The sequence below is a fragment of the Tubulanus polymorphus genome, chromosome 11 (assembly GCF_964204645.1).
Source record: "Tubulanus polymorphus chromosome 11, tnTubPoly1.2, whole genome shotgun sequence".
NCBI classification, from domain to species: Eukaryota; Metazoa; Nemertea; class Palaeonemertea; order Tubulaniformes; family Tubulanidae; genus Tubulanus; species Tubulanus polymorphus.
The window spans coordinates 2,761,773-2,782,674 of NC_134035.1; the positions used below are offsets into that span (position 1 = coordinate 2,761,773).

The window sequence follows — 20,902 nt, forward strand, 5'->3', positions numbered from 1 at the left end:
TATAGGGCCAATAGCGAAATTTTGTCGAGAAAATTTTTAGAATTTCGACCCTGTTCAAGATCGACACCGACTCTTAACGAAGCCAAATAGCTGAAAGACAGACTCACAGACACAAAGACAGCCAGACAGCACGAGAATAAGGGTCTGACATAAGCCTGAGAACCAATTATTACAAAAATGTCCCCAAAAAGATACACAACGATTTTCGTTCAAAATCAATTTCAACGCATTTTCAGTATTTATGTCGAATGATCTTTCACCGCGGGCGGCTTCGACCGAAATGGTCCGAAATGACGTGCCTTACGACACTACAACGTCACTTCCGTTATAAAAGTCTCCTGGTTTATATCACGTAAATCTACACGGCGAATCATGAATACTTGAAAAGCGCCTACGAAAACATCGAAAGTCATAAATCTTTCCGCGCAACGCGGCTCGGTTGGTATTTAGTCGGATTTATTCGATTCCGACGGATGACTGACTCCGAACGCGACCAACTAGCGGCAGCCGACACCCCGGGGAGCGGCGCTTACGTTCGAACGACCGGCTGTAAACTAGATTTCCACCGCAGAAATGGGCTGCCACTGGAGGCCGACCGGCGAAATAAGCCGCAGGAATTCCCCCGGAGATCCGACGCTAACGACGGCCGGTAATCAGCAAAACACTCGTAAGAAACTTCGCAATTACGTTAGCGAGTGTTAATAATGCGATAGATTTCAGGGTCAAATCGGTTTTATTTATTCGGTTTGTGTTTTATCAATAGCTTTTTAAAGCGTCGAGCGCGGGGCCTATGACGTCGATGCGGGAAACGCATTTCATCCTAGGACATTTATTACGACGTCGATTTCATACACTTCGACAGTTTTGTGTCCGATCGAACGGGTCTCGGGGGAGCCCTCCTCCTTTAGAACGACTCCGTCAAATAGGCAGCGGCGAAAATATGTCACTGACACGACGAAACACTGACCTCAGATTGGACGTCTTAAGGTTTTAAACTCTGCGTACACGAACCGCGCGTAGAAACACGGAAACAGACGAAACAGAAGCATGTTTTCTGAGCGTTTTCCAGTTTCGTCTGCGAGAAGCACAGAGATTCACGGTTTCGAGAAACAACATTTCCAAAAGTAAAAACCCGCTATCTACAAAATCTGAAATATTAAAGATGAATTCTATTGATCAAGGGCTAGTTCCACAGTCACAACTCACTCCTAATTCACAACTGTGGAACTGGGTCCAAAAGTCAAGGCACACATCGTTTCGGACTCTCTCAAGAGATAGACCATCGTCAGGTGAGACCATCGTACGGTCTATAACATCTTTGGGGATGTTCAGGAGGCAACTTAAATATTTCCTCTTTAATGAGGCTTTTATGGAATCATTTCTCAGATAGACCGAGAGTTCGTGGTATTCGGTAAAAGCATTACCGGAGACGTATATTATACGGTGTAATCGATTGTCGAAAGATGAAGAAATTGATTTCTCGAGGTGGAGCGCGCGGTAAACATATTAGGCTACGTATTGTCCCTCGATACAGCGAGACAACTGACAATCTGAAAAAAAAAACAAACTCGGAACTACCGAATCCCCTCAAGTTACTCACAGTTTTCATAATCAAACCGAATATATTCGCTTATTAGTATTCATAGAACGACGTAAACGACGTCAATACGTAACAATTATCAAACAACGCAGAAAACTGATATCGGCGTGAACGTGTATAACGTTTACGGCCGGCACGAGAGGTGCGCAGCGGTGGCCGCGAGGGCGTGAATCACGGCGGAACGTCGCGGTAGCGTTCTAATCGTATCAGTGAACGCCCTGCCGTTTTTTACGCGTTATACAAACAGCGTTAGAGGATCCTACCCCCTCGACCGCTGCGGGTGTAGTTAGATGAAATACCTAAGGCTGAAAAATGATACGGAGGTTTCTCATAATCGGCTTGGTCATTTTGTAAACTGCATTTAAAAATGTTATCGGTGGAAAGTGTTAAGGGTTAATCATTTGGGCTATTCCGTGCGGGAAATTGTATAAGTCGTGCCCGAAAGCTTTATTTAGGGAGGGGAGATTAGTGCACTAGCGTACTGTCTAAGTATATACATGGAAAAATTCTAATTCTTTGCGTGCGAGGCTAGAAAATATGATACCTTGTTTCGACGACAAGCCTTAATCGGCCGGGTAACTGCGATAAAGTTTGTAAAAACAGTTCATTTTTATAACTGCCGGGTCATATTTCTTATGATAAGCTAAATCATAATTTTAAAACAAGTGATGTACAGGGTGATACGGCCGGCTGGATCAACATTTTTTAAGCTCAGCTGAAATGAGAAACGATGTATCAATTGTTTTTAGCCTATTACCTATGCAGTGAACCTCGCGTATTTGCGGTATTAAAATAACCGTTATAGCCGCTAGCTCTCGTTGAATAAGCGGCGGAGAAAAAAACAAACCAGATCGCTGCGACGTAGAAAATTACAGTCGATATTCACGGATTCGGGCAGAAAAGCTAAAAATATTAGATATCATGTCGTGTTTTTTATCAATGATATCATATTCTGGACCACGAGGTTTCAATCGTATTGAGATTAATTAACTATTTTGACTAAAACTATTGATGTATATACGTATATCCGTCTCTAGTTTCTATAGTGACTTTCATCAAAACTGAGCTCTGAAAGCTCTGTTTAAGCCAACTTTGACTTTTCCTAATTCCGTGCATAATCTATTGCTACACATTGATTGTTATCATATTTCATACTGTTTTCGTATCGTACTTGTTATTACGTATGAATGTATTATGCCAAAATAAACTAAAACTATGATTATATAAACATGATTTAGTCGAGTTAATCGCGCAGTTCATTCGCTATATTCGGCTCATGAATCTTCTTAATTAGTCTTAACTGAATGATACAGTAATCATTGTGGTGAATGTCCTAATTACCATTGTAAAATGAGAAAGAACCAGCTCCCCAGAAATTCAAATGCGTAGCTAAGGCATCGACCGTACTTTCAGTGATTTATCGTATCGTAGAAGTAAACCCTCACAAGAAGAACAAACTGAACGTTTCGGGCAGTGTGCGGAATATTACATACTTCTGTGGATCTATTTGAATGTTGTGCCCTGCTCGAATGAATTCTCAGACGATGGGCAAAGGAAGTAATTCTTCCCGAAGCGATAGAAACGACCATTTTGTTTTTTTTAATCATTGTGGATTGAATACTTCTACTCCTGAAGACTATCACTCTAAAAACAAATTGGGTATAAGGGTCCTTCGGCTTGTCTCCGAAATGGATGAGTACTTATGAGGGTACTTCGGCAAGCCTCCGAGAGAGCCCCTTAAAGGTTCCAGCGGAGCACCCTTTGGTATACGAAGTTCCCGTATAGCCTTCGAAGAACCCTGTTGGTTCTTGCAGGATAATCAAGTACTCTTTGGAGGCTGGCAGGGCACCCTTAATGACCCTTTTTGCTAAGAGTATAAATACTGTCATTTCAATCACGATCGCAGTAGCGTTGGTGCAATCTTTAATGAACGCATACTGCCGGCTGTTAGTCGCATGACTCGCTGGTTTGACGATATTGCCGATTGGATTTTTGCGGTTCGGATCCTAGCGACCAATCAACGGTACAGCAGCCAACGACGGCGGGACAGACGATCGCGCGCTTCACGATCGAGTTCACGCTCGCGCCGCTAGGTGGCTACGCGCGTGTGCGAGCGAGTCCTTATTTATAGAGTTTCGGAAGAAAGTGGTTCCCAGTGATACCGCAGAGAGAGAGAGAGAAAGAGCAGACTGCACGTGACACCCCCGGCAACGACGATAATAGAAAGAGGAACAATATAAGTACGAATCAAAAACGATAGAAAAATACAGCGGAGTTAAGGGCCGCGTCACTTTTAAGGTAGGCACCTTTTCTGTTGGAATCAGAACTTCATCATTACATACGCGTTGATTCCAGATTTTTTTACGTTTAACAGCGATCTTTTAGATTCATTTTCGCTAGATGTTACAATATCAGGCGTGTTTCGTTGAAAATAACCGAACAAATTTAAGGTTAAACACAGTTGGTATCTATTTCGCTAAGAAAAAATCCAATCCGTGTCGCGCACGGAATCAAACGCCTCGATAGTTTATCAAATATTAATCAGAATTTTATCGAAGTTTGGGTTTTTTGCAGCGATGATTTCATCGCAACGATTACGAATTAAGTATACAGACTAGAAGAGAACAAATAAAGATACAAAAAATCTTTATCAACGTGAAAAAAAACGTATTAATCTGAACAATTCAATGACATAGATTCTAAAGGTACTAACTACCCTTGTTGACTTACTTAACAGATACAATGGTAATTGATCAGGTCTGAATTGAGGACTGGACTTTTTCAATAAATGATTTTGAATATATAGTCAATATATAAGTATATAATCAACCATAAGGTTATGATTTTTCTATGATTCTCTTTTAAGTTTGACCACTATTTTTCTCTAAGTTTGGACGGTTTTTCTACGTTGTTTCGGGGTTGATTTCTAAAATGTAGTGTCAGATAATGGTTGTCGCAAGAAAATCTCGCGTTTTATATATTTTTCTGTAGAACGCTTATAGTTTCAGAGTTCTTGCTAATCTCATCACTGCGACGATTCGATTTTGTATCGAATTTCTACGATGTTCTAACGGGTAAAAGGCGTTATCAGCGCCGGGTGAACGGGCGATCTTCCGCACTCGATGTCAATGTTACCATCGACAAGACATCAGAAGCAGATTCGTTATATCACTCCGAATATCATCATAAACCAATCGTCCGACGTCCGAATGCGTTATTCTCAAAGATATATATCAGATGAGGACTTAGTAATCGGGCCGTCAATTTCAATTTCGACAAGATGTCAGCAACGGTTATTTTAGAATTTAGAGCATCACAATATACTACTACAATATGAAATAACTCTTAAAGTAGTTAGAATTTGGGTTAACAATTTTCGGCTTTTGGAAACTGTGTACACAGCTAGGCGTTCTTTTCAGACCTCTTTGTATATATTTTACATCCGCGAATTATTGTTACAATCGAAATAAAAATTCCATTCAATTCGACTATATTTTGATACTTGCTAGCTCCGGAATATATAGCGTTTTCGTTATCTAAATCTAGAACTAGGCCCAAGTAAACAGACACGTCCTGCGAGCAATATTGCTCCTGAGCCGAGTTCTTCAAAAAAGAAAATGTTTGACCGAGTGGGATAATCGTCCCCGACAGCCAACCCGCACTGGCTAGAATTAGAAATAATCGAATTCTAGAACTACCTTAAGTTGAAATAAACAGACGCCCGCGGGCCATACGATGTAGGTTCGTTAGACAGAACGGGATTCGTCCCCACGGAAAACTTGCGCTGCGGTTCGATTGGAAATGAAGGTTAGACAAGGGATATATCCATTATTAGTCATATCGTCAAAATAGCTCCAACATTTTGTTTCAAAAACAAAACCCACACTCTATCGACGACAACCCGCAAAGAGATGTCTTAAAGATAAAGTCGTAAGACACATGAACTGATTTCAATTGAAACGGCATGTTTTCCGATGATAGATCCCGGTAACGCCGCGCGTCAGCTTTTGTTACGTCTCGAAACGAACCGAACAAAAATATCGCTGGCATTTTTATCCGATCGAGACACGTCATTAATTCGTATAAACGCGAAGACGGAGAATTTCCGCCGATTTTACTGATCCTTTTTCCCGCGCCTCGCGGTAGATTAGATCACAAAGAGGTTCCGTAATTGAAGAAAAATCCCGCAATTCTTAAGAAAAACTGATAGAGCAGTGACGATTCAAAACCAATTTCCAACCCGTTTCGATGACGGCTCAAAGATTTGAGTCAAGATGTTCTCTCTTAGTTTGTCTTCACGCTTTGAGTTTTTCCTCGAAATTATGGGTTTTTTCTTAGTATAACAATAATAATGATAATAGATATTATCTTTTCTTATGCAGCGCAGTTATCGAAACCTGACCGATGCACTTTACACGCTAAAACTACATTACGAAAACTAGAAGTTGAAATCAATCACCAAGGCGTTTATGAAAAGAAATTCTTGTAAAAAGAAATTCTTCAATAAGACGCACAATCTTACCATGGAACCAAGTTTTGTAATATTTGCGCTGCATTCTTAGATTAATCTTAGTTTACTTACAAAATAAATATTCGGAGGCTGTTTACGGATCAAAACACTATGACCTAAAGGCCGATACGTTCAGTATCGAGCCAATGAATTGTTTCCGAATAGGCATAATTCATCGGTAACCTATAAACGGTTGTTGTATATCGATGAACAGTATCGATGTATATACGACGCTCTTAATGTTCCAAGACAAATTTGATACTATCCGCGAACATATTATTCGTTCTCCGGTACGCCTACATATCCTCGGGATATCACCGTATAACCTGCTATACGTAATCTAATTTATTAGTACCCTATGAATTAACAGTCACACCCTCAGTGTCCTTATAGTATCGCGCGCTTTCGTGGCTATACACGTAAAAGATATTGTCTTCTTATTAAGCCCAGCGAACACGACGCACGGAATCACGGAAACAGGGTTTCCGAGCGTTTACCTGCGCCGTGTGTCTTTACGAGAATGAGCATGATTTTCGGAAACAATGTTTCCGAGATCAGACATATTCGTGGGCCTTGTTTCCGAGTTTCTCAACGCCAGACGCGTTGGGCTACACCCGCTAAGACATTTCAATCAATCAATCATTCTAGTTTTTATCATTCTCACGCGCTGTATACTGTTAAGACTTCTTTTAAAAATTCTTGGGAAATGATTTCGATTCAGATTCAATTTGATTCTGGTGATTCTAACCGCACAGCCGCTAATTCCCCCGGTTCAAGATCAATCAACTTGATTAACATGATCGAGCAGTCACCTCGACCTCATTCGCGCGCGGTAATTATACATAACTTCGCGGATTCTAATTCCAGGCGCACGAATCCGGAATCCGGTGGATCAACACACCTATAATGCGGTTACGGGTGGTTACGCGTTGCATATTGTGGAAAGTAATGACGAAAATTGAGACCCAGAAAAACAACTGGTTATCAAAACGGTATTTTTCTTTTTCTGAATCGTCGTTTCTAATTGGATTGTCGCACAATTTCGAATAAAGAATACCACTCTGCTCTGAGAAAAGAATCAACCCTTTTTCTTCAATATTCGAATAACAAAAAATCATTCTGACACTTTTGAAGAAATTGAAAATGGCTGGTGATTACCAATGAAATCTTTGCCGGCAAAGGCTTTTTATAAAAAATCTAAACTATAAACATGCTTTGCGACAGTGCGGTGCGTTCATTTTGTTGGCCGGTCGAATCAACGTGCAATGCGCACCTGGGACGCAGGGAAACGCTTGGAAACATGTTTCCGAGGTTTTCGTGCGTCGTGTGCGTAGGGCGTTTTACGATGCGGCGCGATGCGCAAGTGGCATTGTTTTCATCAGCCGATCCGTTCCGAGAACTCGACGCGTGGGGTGAACCAACCACCAGAACAAAACAGCACCATTGATCCTTTCCGTAATAGAATATTAGATCGGGATCGACTGCGCCGCTTGTAGCCGAGTAGCGCCGATAAGACTGAAATAAAGGACAATCCGGAGAAGACGTCTTTATTCGCAATTATGTGCGAATGAAACAGATTAATGATAGATTGTACGCGGTAATAGATTACGTTTTATAACAATAGGTCGAATTCTACACATTGCCGGCATTATCTTTCAGATTGATAATATCTATAGTTATTATTCATCGGTCTTAAATCAAATATTATCATCGTTATCTACGCAATCGGTATCCGTATCTGATGGCGTTCGCCACAAAGGCGCGTAAACATCGCTCATCAAACTTGGATCGATAGAAATTCGGAAAACAAAGGAATTCGTTTCGATTCGTCGTGGATTCGATGAAATGCCTCGTCGTCCATCAACGTGATGCTAATAGTTCTCTGAAACTCCCTCGCTGTTTGCTGATACTATATATCCACGGTCCGGCTCGTGACAAAGTGTATGCTAAAAATTCGCCCAGTTCTGACCCCGTGCGCCTTAACCACCTGCGGTAACATCTGAGACTAAGGTTTTGGTGAAGTTTAGAACGGACGGTGAAGTTTGAAAACTTTGTTGAAAAGTTTCAAATAGCAATTAAACCAAAAATTTCAGTTGAAAATGCTTTATACCCGGATCCGATTTCACGGAAACTTAAATTCGTATTTTCTATTTCATACTTTCAATGGGTAAAACAATTGAAACTTAATCGTAATATTGACCATGAATCTGGAGCCTGGCACCAGTTCGATACACAACAGTTCAATATAGTTCGGTGTCATGGTTTTGGTTTTACCGGAATTAAGATGAATTCATCTTCAATGTGTTAACTCGTAGGACTAGGGTCAGTTGCTAAATTATGCCTTAGTTTTAAGATCTTATAGTTCTACAGCCAATCAAACAACTGAAGACATTCAGACCACTTTGAACATCTTAATTCACGACTGTGCAATCGGGCCCTGATGGTGTTCGTCTGTCAGTCCGTCTGACAAAAACCCAGACATTTTTGTCATTTAAAAAGCGTCGCTTCTTTCAATCGGAGATTCAGCCAGGATCGATGACGGTGATCGGCAAGCGGTTTCGACTGGTGATTGATCGTGAGCTGATCGACTCAATTATCTCGAATTTTTCCGCGAGTAGACAGCTTAGGCGGCTATAGAGAACGACTAACGCGCTACTAAGCCACCCCCGTCGTTAAGAACGGGGCGCGGGACTCGATTCGCTAGCCGTCTATCGAACAGGCTTGAACTCTATATACGCTAATTCATTTCGAATATCGTCGGAATAATCATGCGTATCGCGGGCATCCATACGAACAGATCTAATCAGCCGGTTACCAATCCTCGGTAACTTTCAATATTGCGTCGGAATTGTGTAGTTTAATTACAACCGAATGAACCGCGGTCTGCGCGCGCACTCCGTCTCCTCTTCGGGTGCGTTCAAGATCTCAATTCATCCAGCCGGTGATAATAGCTTTGATCGGTTCGAGAGAAGAACGAAAACTAACCAGGCGAGGTTTCGAGTACTTTCTGATTTAAAGTTGAAGAGCAGGGTGTGGCCAAAATCGAATGGTTCCGTTTCTTTCTTGAGAGATTCTCCGATGCTTTGGCGTAAGCGAATGAACGAACCCGCGATTGAAACACTAATTCTGCATTTTATAGCATTTGCTATAATGTTTATTTTAGATTCGAATTTGTTTCTGCGATTCGACGAAGCGACTTTCAGCTGTTTTCGCTCGTTTCATTTCCGGCGTAAAAACACCGGCACGTGACAGTTCGCGGGCGCAGGCGGCCGTCGACGGAAAACAAAAATACATCGAACGTCAACACGCGTCGACAATCGTCGAATTGAGTGACAACGAACAAACGAAGAGACGATTGAAAAAATAATACAGAAATTGCTCCACACAAATTCAGATTTCAATGCTAATGGTGGCCCAGAGAATACGGTGTATTAGTGGAAGGGTGTAGGAACTTATTCCATACGTTAGTGGCGATTCGGTTCTTCTTTACCGACTGTAGACAAAATGACATGGTATTCTGGTCGACTGGATGACTGGCCGGACGACTGGGCGACTGAAACTGGGTGACTGGGCGACTGGGTGACTGAAACTGGGTGATTGGGCGAATGGGTGACTGGATGACTGGGCGTCTGGATGACTGGGTGACTGGGTGACTGGATGACTGGGCGTCTGGATGACTGGGTGACTGGATGACTGGTCGACTGGGCGACTGGGCGACTGGACGACTGGGCGACTGGGCAACTGGATGACTGGATGACTGGGCGACTGGATGACTGGGCGTCTGGATGACTGGCCGACTGGGTGACTGGATGACTGGACGAATGGGCAAAGGATGCAGTACGAATATCCAAAGTCTTCATTAGAGTTGAAGGCTCGGAGAATGGGTTCAGAAATTGCTTCAAAAATCAGCATTTCCCAGCTCACTGCGCGACAGTGTTACCCGTTGTCCTTGACGTCGCGATGCATATTAGAGAATCATTTTCCACTCCGGGGACGTAAAATGAATAATGGATAACAAAAAAAAGAATACATGATTTTCGCTGAAAGGTTATCTCATCCACGTCTCCACTTCAATCGTAATAATACTGATTGTGGTGCTTGTAAACATTTTTGTGGCGGCCAACGCGAAATCTTTGAAGAGAAGCGAAAGACAGAGTAGTGAACTTTTTTTCGTATGTTGACCGGCACCGTATGTTGGATTCCGCAGACTACTACCTACATAAAAACGATTTTCGTTTTGAAGCAAAAATTACTGATACCTCATCGTTCTAATCTTTAAAAGTTTTTTAATGAAATGGGAGCCTGAATTCAGTTCCATTGTTCGGTGTTAAGAGAGTAACAATTGAAGACCGATATTAGAGGCGTTTAGACCACTCTGGACTTCTTCGTAATACGTAATTAAGAATATTTTTTTCTATTATAGACTGCCAGTCAGTCTGGTCATCTTAAGCCCTGTACCAGGTATGTAACACCAAAACTGACTGAGCCAGGCCACCGAAGTCCAGTCAAGCCAAATTGAAATGGATATATAGCAGTTTGGCTCACTGAATTGAGTCTTCGTATTGTGTGTTTTTTTATTACGCCGTATAGTTTTTACACCGCGATTCAGGGGAGGGGATTGAAACGTACCGAAACCGAATAGCGAAAGCGTGTAAAAATCATAACTACTCTCATTAATGAAAATGAATATCGGGATGAAAGATATCGGCATCGTTTAAAAAAACCACTGCGCATAGATAGTATTATATTGCGAAATATCAGATCGTTACGTCGCGTTGATTGATCGTTAGGGGTATCCTAGTGTGAAATATCAGCCATTAATCATCGTCCAAGTATCAAACTGGACACTGGTCATTCACGGACACCGATCAAATGGTCAACTGTTCTGGTAAGATGATAAAGTGCGCGTATAGATTTGAAGTTCGTAGAATCTTCGATAGATTTTCCGTCCGTAAGTTCGTAAGTTTAAGACTAATCGATTTAGTATAACGATCGCCAAGCATATTCAAATCTCGCTGTAACAGATACTATACGTAAACGCATAAGATGAATGTCATTTCGATTTCGTGATATAATTGTGATTGAATCATTACTTATATCAATTCCTTTGATTGTCTTCTGTGCTATGTGCGCACCGTCGCATTGAATCAGAGGGCTATCCACAAACTCTGATCAATAAAGAGTTTACGGCCGGTCTAGCAGTTGCCACAACGGACGATACTTATCGCATATTATAGTCGACCGTTTGCTAACAAAATGAAACCAATTTTCAGTTAGCACGAAACCATAGTTAAAAAATAGTGAAACACGTGATTGACCATGAGATCGGGTAGAGGTCTTGCAGTGTTTTTTCACTGTGACCGACGCCGTATTGGTAGGAAAACACAACTTATTGATATACGTCACAGACCCTCGAAGTTTGTCAATCGCCTGATCATCATCTCTTGTTATGACGTATGGAAAGTCCCCAAACTATGACGTCACGCGCTGCAATACATCTATAGAAGCTTTGTCGACGTGACCGCCGCCTTATTGGCTGGCAAACACAATTAGTGATTTACATGACAGTCGCTCAAAGTTTGCGAATCCCCTGATTCAATCTCTTGTTGTCACATATGTATGGCGGGTCTCAAACACTGGCGGGCAAACAAACAATGACGTCACACGCAAAACCTCTTTCGGGGCCCTCAACGCATTGAAACTAGGTCCGAACGATGCATGCTCAGTTGGGTAGTTCGCTATTTTCGGACAATAGTTCCGGCTAACTTCGTTCGCAAAAAGTCGACTAAAAGTCCGATAACCGAAGTTCGTCGGCCGTTATTTAGTGGCGTTTACTAAAACAAAAATGGCGGAAAGGACTGCGTATTGTTCGTCGAATAACCGGTTCATTTGGTACCAGCGATGCACTGACTGACGCTAAGTCTCGCCACCCGCCACTATATAGTCCGATCAATCCGTCAATAATTACTGCACTAATAAACACCCACCGGCTTCTGATTAAGATTATTGCCGTTTTGGGGCATATCGATAGTTAGTTCTATATAAGCGTGCCGGTTCGAGTAAGAACACCGAAAATGTTCGCTTTAGACTTCGTGTTGAATACACACACGATATTGGGACCGAGTAAAACGGTTTAACTGAAATTGATGCGACGGTAACTAAAACAACAAAATCCACCTATATTTGCTTCGTCGTATCTGAATGAAAATTCATGAAAGCGAACTGTTCACAAATCAAGAGAGATGTATATAACACATTTATAAAATCGTATGCTTCGACATTGTTTTCGATAATTCAGAAAGGTTTTTTAGACTCGCGTCGAAATATTTCTAACTCGTTGACTGGTATAGTAGTATAGATGGATAGAACTCAAGGAAGAGTTCACAAGCGAGAAGAGGGAGAGAGAGAGGAGAGAGGCGGAGGGCTCCGTCGCGAGTCAATTTACAGACATGGCTCGCAAAGACGCTCAAGTGCTGTGTACAAGTGTCCGATTGACGACTTAATTACGACGACGCAGTTATACATCCGGAAAGCTACTTACCCTCTCTTTCTCTCTCGACTACTCGTCGACTTCACTCGGTAAACACGCTGGCTAAGAACAAACCATCTGTTCCGTCGTGTCGTAGCGACTAGTCTGATGTATGTCGCTGAATTAGAGTGATCGCCATCAGCACTCGTCAAATATTTCGTTTTAGATGGCTTATTCGTTTTAAGCCATGATCACCGAGACGATTCTGGCCGGGTCAAACTGATCGGGACTGAACCCTGTGCTTAATAAGAGAGCGCGTTCACGCGTAAATCAGTCTCTTGTTACTACTAGAATGCTATCAAAATGATAAGACACTTGCAGATCCGGCTAGCATCCACAGACAATGATTTGACCCGTGCTAAGCTTTGGCATAGACCTGGTCCAACGTTTTTGGTGGGGTCGAATTTGGCCCGTGTCGAACAGGCACGGTACCATTTGGCACCGGCGTGAGCGGTTAGTTCGGTCCTAATCCAAATTTGGCCCCGGTCAAAAACGCTCGCGCGACCGCGGCTTCAGATTCCAGGGTTTACCGTGTATGATAATCTCGGAGCATTGAACAATCACTCCAAGAATAAACGCCGGTTTTTGCTGGCGTTCCATCGTTAACTGTTCGTGAGACAATTAAATCGTCGATTGCTGCCGGCAAAAGCGCGGGTTAGTCGCAGACGAGCGGTTGGTAATAAACTTATACGAATCGTTAAAACGAGCGTAAAAATTTTGATTTTTCGTTTTAATTGTGCCTCGGTCGAGGCTCACGATAAACGACGTAGGTTTCACCGTGTAAGTTATAATTACATACACGCGCGTTCGGAATAGGAGTTGACCGCGGCTTACCCGTCGCTTCATCAATTAAACGATTAGCTAATTACTCGGAAACTAATTAACCGCCTCGTGCCCTACGCGCGATCATCGAATGATATAGACTTTGAAAGTGAAATAGAAAAGTAAGGAAGACAATAGTCGGATAAAACTTGTGAACTTTGATGATGATGATGAATTTAACCGCAATTAAGTGCGAAGATCCGATTTTGGGCACCCCCACACACTTCGTCAAACAGGACACAATATTTTCGACAAATACCCGAGCGGGCATTTTCTGTCGAATTGCAAAAATTCTAGCGAAGGGCATTTTTCCTTAAATAAAAAAAAAACGGGGCATCACTGCTCGAATGCACTTCTCATTATTTGCCTTTGGAAGATTCGGAAAGACCCTGGCAGTATCTTGCCCATGGTTAAAAAAAGATCTAATCCTATTAAATGAAAATTGTGAAAGGGGAGGTGATATTGTTTGAAAATGTTTCATTTTTTAAACTTTGGGTTAAGGTCTTTTATACTACATAAAAACCCGAAGCCAAAATTGTAAAAAGAAACGTTTTCAGCGTTCTATGTTTTTTTTTTCATACACAATATGGTAACCCAAAATATATTATTTCGATGCGGCATTATCGGGAGGAGTGCGAAACATTTTCACATTTTCTTCGTCGAAGAATCTATCTCTAAAACGCCGCCACCGCCGTCGTTAATAGTCGGTGAATGATAGCGAATTAAACGCTTTTGCGCTAGCGCCGAGGATGCTGACACGCCACCGGCAAACCGGATGGTATTAATTTAAAATGTGTCTTACTAACGATTCAATAACCGCGACGTATCATCATCCGCCGCAGTCGCTTTCAACCATAATCTTAGCTATAAAATAATGATGACGCGCCACACGAGAGCAGACGGCTTTCTATCACGTACAACGAGCAACGTTTAATTGTCTGATAAATACCTCGCTCGTGCTGTCTATGAATTCTTTAACGTTTCTCCGAAGTCTATTTGATTTGAAGTCGCCAGATTCGGAAGAACGCGCCTGTGACCCGGTCAATGTGCGGCAAGGTAATACGACCCCGCTCATCGACGAAGGTCCGCCCAGATGCTAGGATTTTCGAAAATATTGTTTTCCCAAACCGTGTTTCTCGTAAACGTACACAAGACTTGTGGTGCGCGACGTTCTATAAACGGTTAAGACATAATATCAAGAACTTCTCTGTGCGCTAAGGTATAATTCGCACTCACCATGGTAACAATTTCCTCCAAAACCTACTTAGTTTAACGATGACTTCAATGACTTTTGCGAATTTCAAATTCGATGATAATATCTCTCCGAGAAGTTCAGCTAAGTGAAATATATTTAGGCTGGAGCTGATTAGGCGCGCGGTTCCGCTATATTCGCGCTTTTCTATTGGGAAGAAACCGACAATCGCAAATGAACATGCGCCATCGTAGCTAGAGGCTAGGCGTATTCCACGAGGGAGTCGTTAAATTCAGCGTTTCAGTTTGTCGTTCCGTGTCGAGATGCAGTTAACCAGGCCGCAGATTGCATTCCAATTTGGCCTCGCTTTATAGTTATTACATTATAATTGACTGGAATGTATTCGTCTACAGATTGGGGTGGTTTCAATTTGAACTGTCCTATCTCGTCTTCGAAATCGGGTATAGAGCTAAAATAGCCTCGGGACATGAACTTCAAGTAGTAATGAAGAATATGACTGCGTTCAGTGTTGTCCGCGGCGATTGGTCTGCGAGTGTTAACCGTGAAATTGAAATCAATCATCTGAATACTTTATGTTATATTCTTCATCAGATTTCATCTCAAAATATCACGACGCGCTCCTTGGCAGAATCCACAGTCTCCCGGTACGATAATGAGGGCACATGTATGGTTCACAACCTGGGGCCGGTTGCACAGATATGGCTCAGATTCAAGAGCGGTCTGAGAGCATCTATAAGTCAATCTAACAACTTAAGACCAGTCTAAAGATTTAAGACCACGTTTTGAACTGCTGGTAAACGTTAAAGTTTCTAGAAGATTCTGGACTTAAATTTCCGGAAAAAATTCCGCAATTCTATATGAAGTGTCAATATTGTGGACATGTCTGAATCTCTAAGCGATCAAACTGAAAGTTGACTCCCAAAAACGTGTGCAGGCATTTCAGCCCCTAGGGTCCGTTGATAGGCATATTATTGAGTGAGGTGTGATATTGTGAAGATACTTTTCGATGCAGACTTGTCGCCTATATTAACGACACGACTCATGCGGAAACTCGGAATCAGTCACGGATTACGATCACAAGTCACGGAATTCCATCTTCTATATGCTTTAGCCGTCGACAGCGATGGGTGATATTTATAACCAACGCGGTTTTTTTCTCGGGCCACAGACGACACGGTGTTCGCCGCACAGCCCGCGCACCGACCGTCCAATTAGCAACAAACACGCATTAGTTACACACCCCTGCCTCAAATATATCTACATCGACACCTATCAAATATTCAAACCACGAAATAAACCGTAACCACCGCGGAGAGCCGACCCCAAACACGGCCGATATACTCCGAACAGGTTATACTCTCCAGTTGCGTGACAGCGGATAAATAAGTGAAAGTTGATTCCGGTCACGGCCTCGAAAGCATCGATATACATGTAAAAATTGAAACTCTAATCAGCTTGGTGAAAGCTTCAACAATAGTTGAAAACTAACTTGAAGGTTCATTGACGCCTTGACGCATTCATATTGCTTAATATTGTCGACAAATTATATCGTATTAAGGATCAATAAAGTAATTTTGGATTTCAATATACCGAAAAGTTGAATTGAATTGACCGGCAACCAGTCTAGCTCCGATATATTGATGACGTAGTGCACATCATCTCAAAAATAGTTATCAAAATTTTAAGATGGAAAAAGAGGTATAAGCTATATAAGAGACGATGCAAATAACAGTTGGGCCTAAATGGAGATGAGCTTATGTGAAGATTAATATCCGATGACATAAACGAGTTTGTATAGAAAATTCCATCTGAACCTTTCACGAATTTAATCTAAAACATTATGATAACTATCGCTATATTATTGTTTTCTCGGCTCAGAATGAGCACAATTCTACGAACTACGATTCACGAGCTATAGCATCATTCGAATTCGTCGAACGGTGTATCCATTTCTTTCTCAAGGACTTTTAATGATTAAACTATTTCGCCTTATCGATTCGATGAGAATTTTGCTGACAGCCTTTTTAAGCCACTCAGCCGCATCTATCCCTCGTCGCGCTTTGTATAGAATATATATGATCGCGTACAGCTACTTCTCGTTTAAGTAAATGGTATGATATAGAAATCAGTGCCGGGGGTATCTGAAAAAATATTCGATTTCATCAATCCATTTTTAGATCAAGTCAAAGGGTCGTAGGCAGCGTAATCGACGAATTTTAGATTTTCCCTGGTTAGTACAGGCTACGTCAATATTGAAGTTTTCGCGCACAACCGATGCATTATCAATGTCTGATACCGTAGCCTGAAGACAATCAGTCGTAATGGGTATACATGAAGCGATATTTTCATCATTCGAGCCGGCAATATAGTACCTACCGAATCTATCACGATCTACTGATGTGCACCGATAGATCCGAACATAATTCAATAATCGCGCGAATAATCTACGTGGTCTTAAAAACGAGGAAATGTTGGCTCGAGTGGAACATATAAGCTAGAAACAAAAAGAGGAAGGCTCCGACCCTACTGCGGTAATCGAGAAGATTGCGCATGTGTTTAGACTGGTTGCCGGTCTTCATATGACTGGTTTTCGGCCCTATCCTGATAGACTGGTTGCCGGTTTCTACCTTCCGTTAGACTGCGGCTGCAGGTTGGCGCAGAATTAGACGGGCAACCGGTCTTAGTTGGGTAGGCAATGAACCGCCAGATGTCACTAGTGGATAATCCATTTTGGCACTTCGATTTTTCCTACATTCTGATGAATTTTCTCGGATGGAGAAATTTATAATCAATAAAAACTACACCAAACATAGAGAAGAAAAATCCATTTTGTATCTATATGATGTTTCATGTGACGATATTTTGATTCGATGGCCTAAATTACAAGTCAAAGTCGATAAAAAAACTGACGTTATTTGGCTATAGATAAATATAGAAAATCTAGATAGAAAATCATTGAAACTTGACTGAATTTTGTCACTTGAGTTGTCCGATAGGTATCTGCACAATCTAGCGGGATAGCTGGTGGCACGGGATATTCGTCATAAAAGTTCTCGAGTCGGGGATATAGCGGCGCGGTACAAGAAATAAACAAACATTTCCAACTCATAACACGAGTTTGTGACGCAGTTGCGGTAGATCTGTGACGACAACAACGCGCCGAATTAATTCGCCGTAAACCTTTCATCTCTCGTCAACTGGTTATTTTCGGTAACAAAATAGCCTGATATTGCAGATCAAACGAACAGTAACCGAAACGACGTTATGTAACGAGCCACCACCTATGGCAAGTGTTGATTTTGTATCTTATATTTGCCCCGAAGCTCGGCGACGAGTCTGTGAGATTATCTTACAAATTATCGTCGCTTCGCCCCAAATACAAACGATGCGAATTGACAAATATGATACTGATTTCTGGAATTCTAGAACGTGGCGTCGAAATGATCGACATATTTTTAAGACAGGAACGCTTTATTTAGACTTTTGTTATACATAATATTAACAGAAATCGCTCCGAGGCCTCAATGTCAAATGATCGAAAAAATGTCCAACTGTTTCCAAGGGAGGACCACGCCAGACCGCCGTTCAGTTCCAACTTTAACAACTTCAAGTGAAGTCGGTTTTCTCCAAGTTCCAATCAAGTTAAAAACGGAGCCACCCGCTTATCGCTCACGCTAAGGGCACGCACCTCCCCAGTCTTTCTTTACGTGTTGATATATTTTGTTCCAGTAGGCTGCTTCTCGCGCAAATGATCTCGTTTATCAATCACCTGTTTTCTAGCACGATTTGTTTGTATACGTTTGTGAATAATTGATCAACTCATTAAATGATGTTCAGATGTTGTAATGATGGCTATTTACGCCACGAGGTATCGCAATAGATACGTGTTTATTCTCGGAGCGGCTGCTCGAGCGAATTTCGTCGATATTTCTCCGCTCGCTAATCAGACCGTCTTCTTTTGCATCCTCTACTGGCTCATAGAATTAAGAATTTGATCTTCAACGTAATTATAGACCGAGTATAGCATAAGAAAAAAGCCATATTCAAAATGTTTCGAGTTTTAAGTATATTTCTTGGTATCGAAAAGGGAATCAGGTAAAGTCTTCAAAGAAAACTTCTAACTGGATTCTGGACGAATATAAAATGAAACGATTTCAGTGTAACCTGCCTCCGGGACAGTCCAACGCGCCAGTCCGCTGTCGTACATCGCGGTCAACGACGGTTATAATTTTCCAATAAAGCCGTCATCATTCACCCGTCAAACGCGACCGACGGTTGGCCGAACAATGAACCGCGGTTTGACACGGTATTTTTCATCGTTCGTCAATCTCGCCGATGTAATTACTGTATGTAATACCGAGGTTCGAATTACGATCGCGACTTCCAGATATTCGGCATCTAATCACCCGACGCTACAGAGAAAAGTTCACGACGACAGCGCTACGCCAACGAATCTGTTTATTTAGCGCGCGACAGTGACACGATTCTCGCAACATTTCTCTTATTAGATAGGCTATTTTGTCCCCCATCGGACGTGGAGACAAGTGACTATCTATCATGTAAAAACCCATAATTACAAATTAAAAATAGAAGTAAAAGTAAGACAGTCCTGACTCAAACTTTATCAGCCATTTTCAACACGAAGACACTAGTAACGTTTGGACTGAATTCTACGAGCCATTTTCAAAACTAAGAGAATGACTTATATGACGAGGTGTCTTTCAAGTCAGATGTTGAGCGCCGACAATATCCCGACAATCAGCGCCGAAAGATAATCTTTCTACACCTATAGTTAAGCTGGAAAACCCGTCAATATCCTCATTGATGAATAAAAGACTTTCTCGCGACTCGATCCCTTCAAATGAACTTGTCTTCGACCTCGCTCCGGGGTTACGCCTTGCGGGTAAGACTAAAATACGGTGCGGGCTGATTGGCGTTAATTCGACCGCGCGGGAATCCGACGACAACCGGTCATCAATGGAGATTATGTAGCTGATTATCAAAAATCGCTGTCTTAATTTGCATCTTCTCGGGTCACCGCGAACCCTGCGGATACATGTTATTTTAGCTCTTCGATGACTCGTTGAACTTGAGCTCGACGCGTACATAGCGATAGCGAGTGCGGGGGCGTGTGGAGATAATGAAAGTGTAATAAGTAAATTACACGAATTCAAACGTATACGATGTAGTAAAAGATCGCCAATTAGTCGTTGAAAGTTTGAAAAAAACGCGAAGCAAATTCGGTAACGTATTAATACTGATTGTAGCGGTTTTACACGTAAAGGGCTGATGGGTGTTTGCTCATTTCGTCGCGGTAAAGTCTGTGTCGAATTAATTGCAGGAAACCTCGTTAATTCACAGAGCACATATTTGTTAAACCAGAAGACGAAACTAATTCAATTTTCGACTCGTAGCGCGAGAGGGAGAGAGATAGAGAGCGAGAGAGCAATTTAAAATCTAAGCTTAGCCGAGATTTCGATACGGTTCGCGAAATGATGCGGCGTTGATTGAAAACATTCGAATTCATGACATTCGCAACCGAGATTCGCCTTCCTTGGTAACTGGTTTCTAACGAAATAACATCCTGTCTCGAGTGCCTAAATGCCATCCATAAACCACGATATATATTATAAGCAAAAATTATTCTTATCTCCATATACGTAAACGCGATTTTTGCACCTGCCGAAAGAGTAGCATCGTCAATGACGTCGCTAGTTTTTCCGACGCATCTAACGATGACATTTTTTTCCAGCCGGTGACAAGGATGCAATTAAGCACGTCAGCAGCGCGGTAAGATTGGCTACCTAACATCGGCTGCGATATCCCGCGTACAAAGTCGAGCCGTCAACAATCACATCACAACCGGCCTCATAAATATACCCAACGCGCTGTTCAAGACGATGCGTTATTTTTTTTTTTGATCGAGCAAGGGTCAAAAATGTTTCTCAGCGGGGCCTGACCCACGTCCGAATAATCTCGGCGCGATTGGTATCTCTCGCCTGGCGAGATATTACCGTCACAACGTCTTTGATAGTCGCCGGCTTTGAAGTGTGGTTCTCCGCTGACACATGATGGACTTTGATCCGCGGTGAGGTGCGTGTATGCAAGGCGCCGACTTCGCCACCACCCGAGACAGAAATTGCCAAGCGTTTGATGGCGAAATTATATTTTCTAGTAATATCGCCGTTTTGATATGATTGATTTGCGCCACAAGTTCCGCCTTTCTCT

General features: G+C 42.1%; 1 protein-coding gene and 1 long non-coding RNA gene across 3 annotated transcripts in view; one reads left to right on the plus strand and one right to left on the minus strand.

Annotated features, from left to right (window-relative positions):
• LOC141912853 (uncharacterized) overlaps positions 1-20,902 on the minus strand; it is a 67,830-nt gene that overhangs the window by 18,130 nt on the left and 28,798 nt on the right. The gene's annotated exons all lie outside the window — the stretch shown is intronic.
• LOC141912852 (uncharacterized) overlaps positions 3,682-20,902 on the plus strand; it is a 45,907-nt gene continuing 28,686 nt past the window's right edge. Inside the window, exon 1 of the mRNA XM_074804268.1 lies at positions 3,682-3,898. The gene's annotated coding sequence lies outside the window, so the exon portion shown is untranslated. The remainder of the gene's footprint in view (positions 3,899-20,902) is intronic.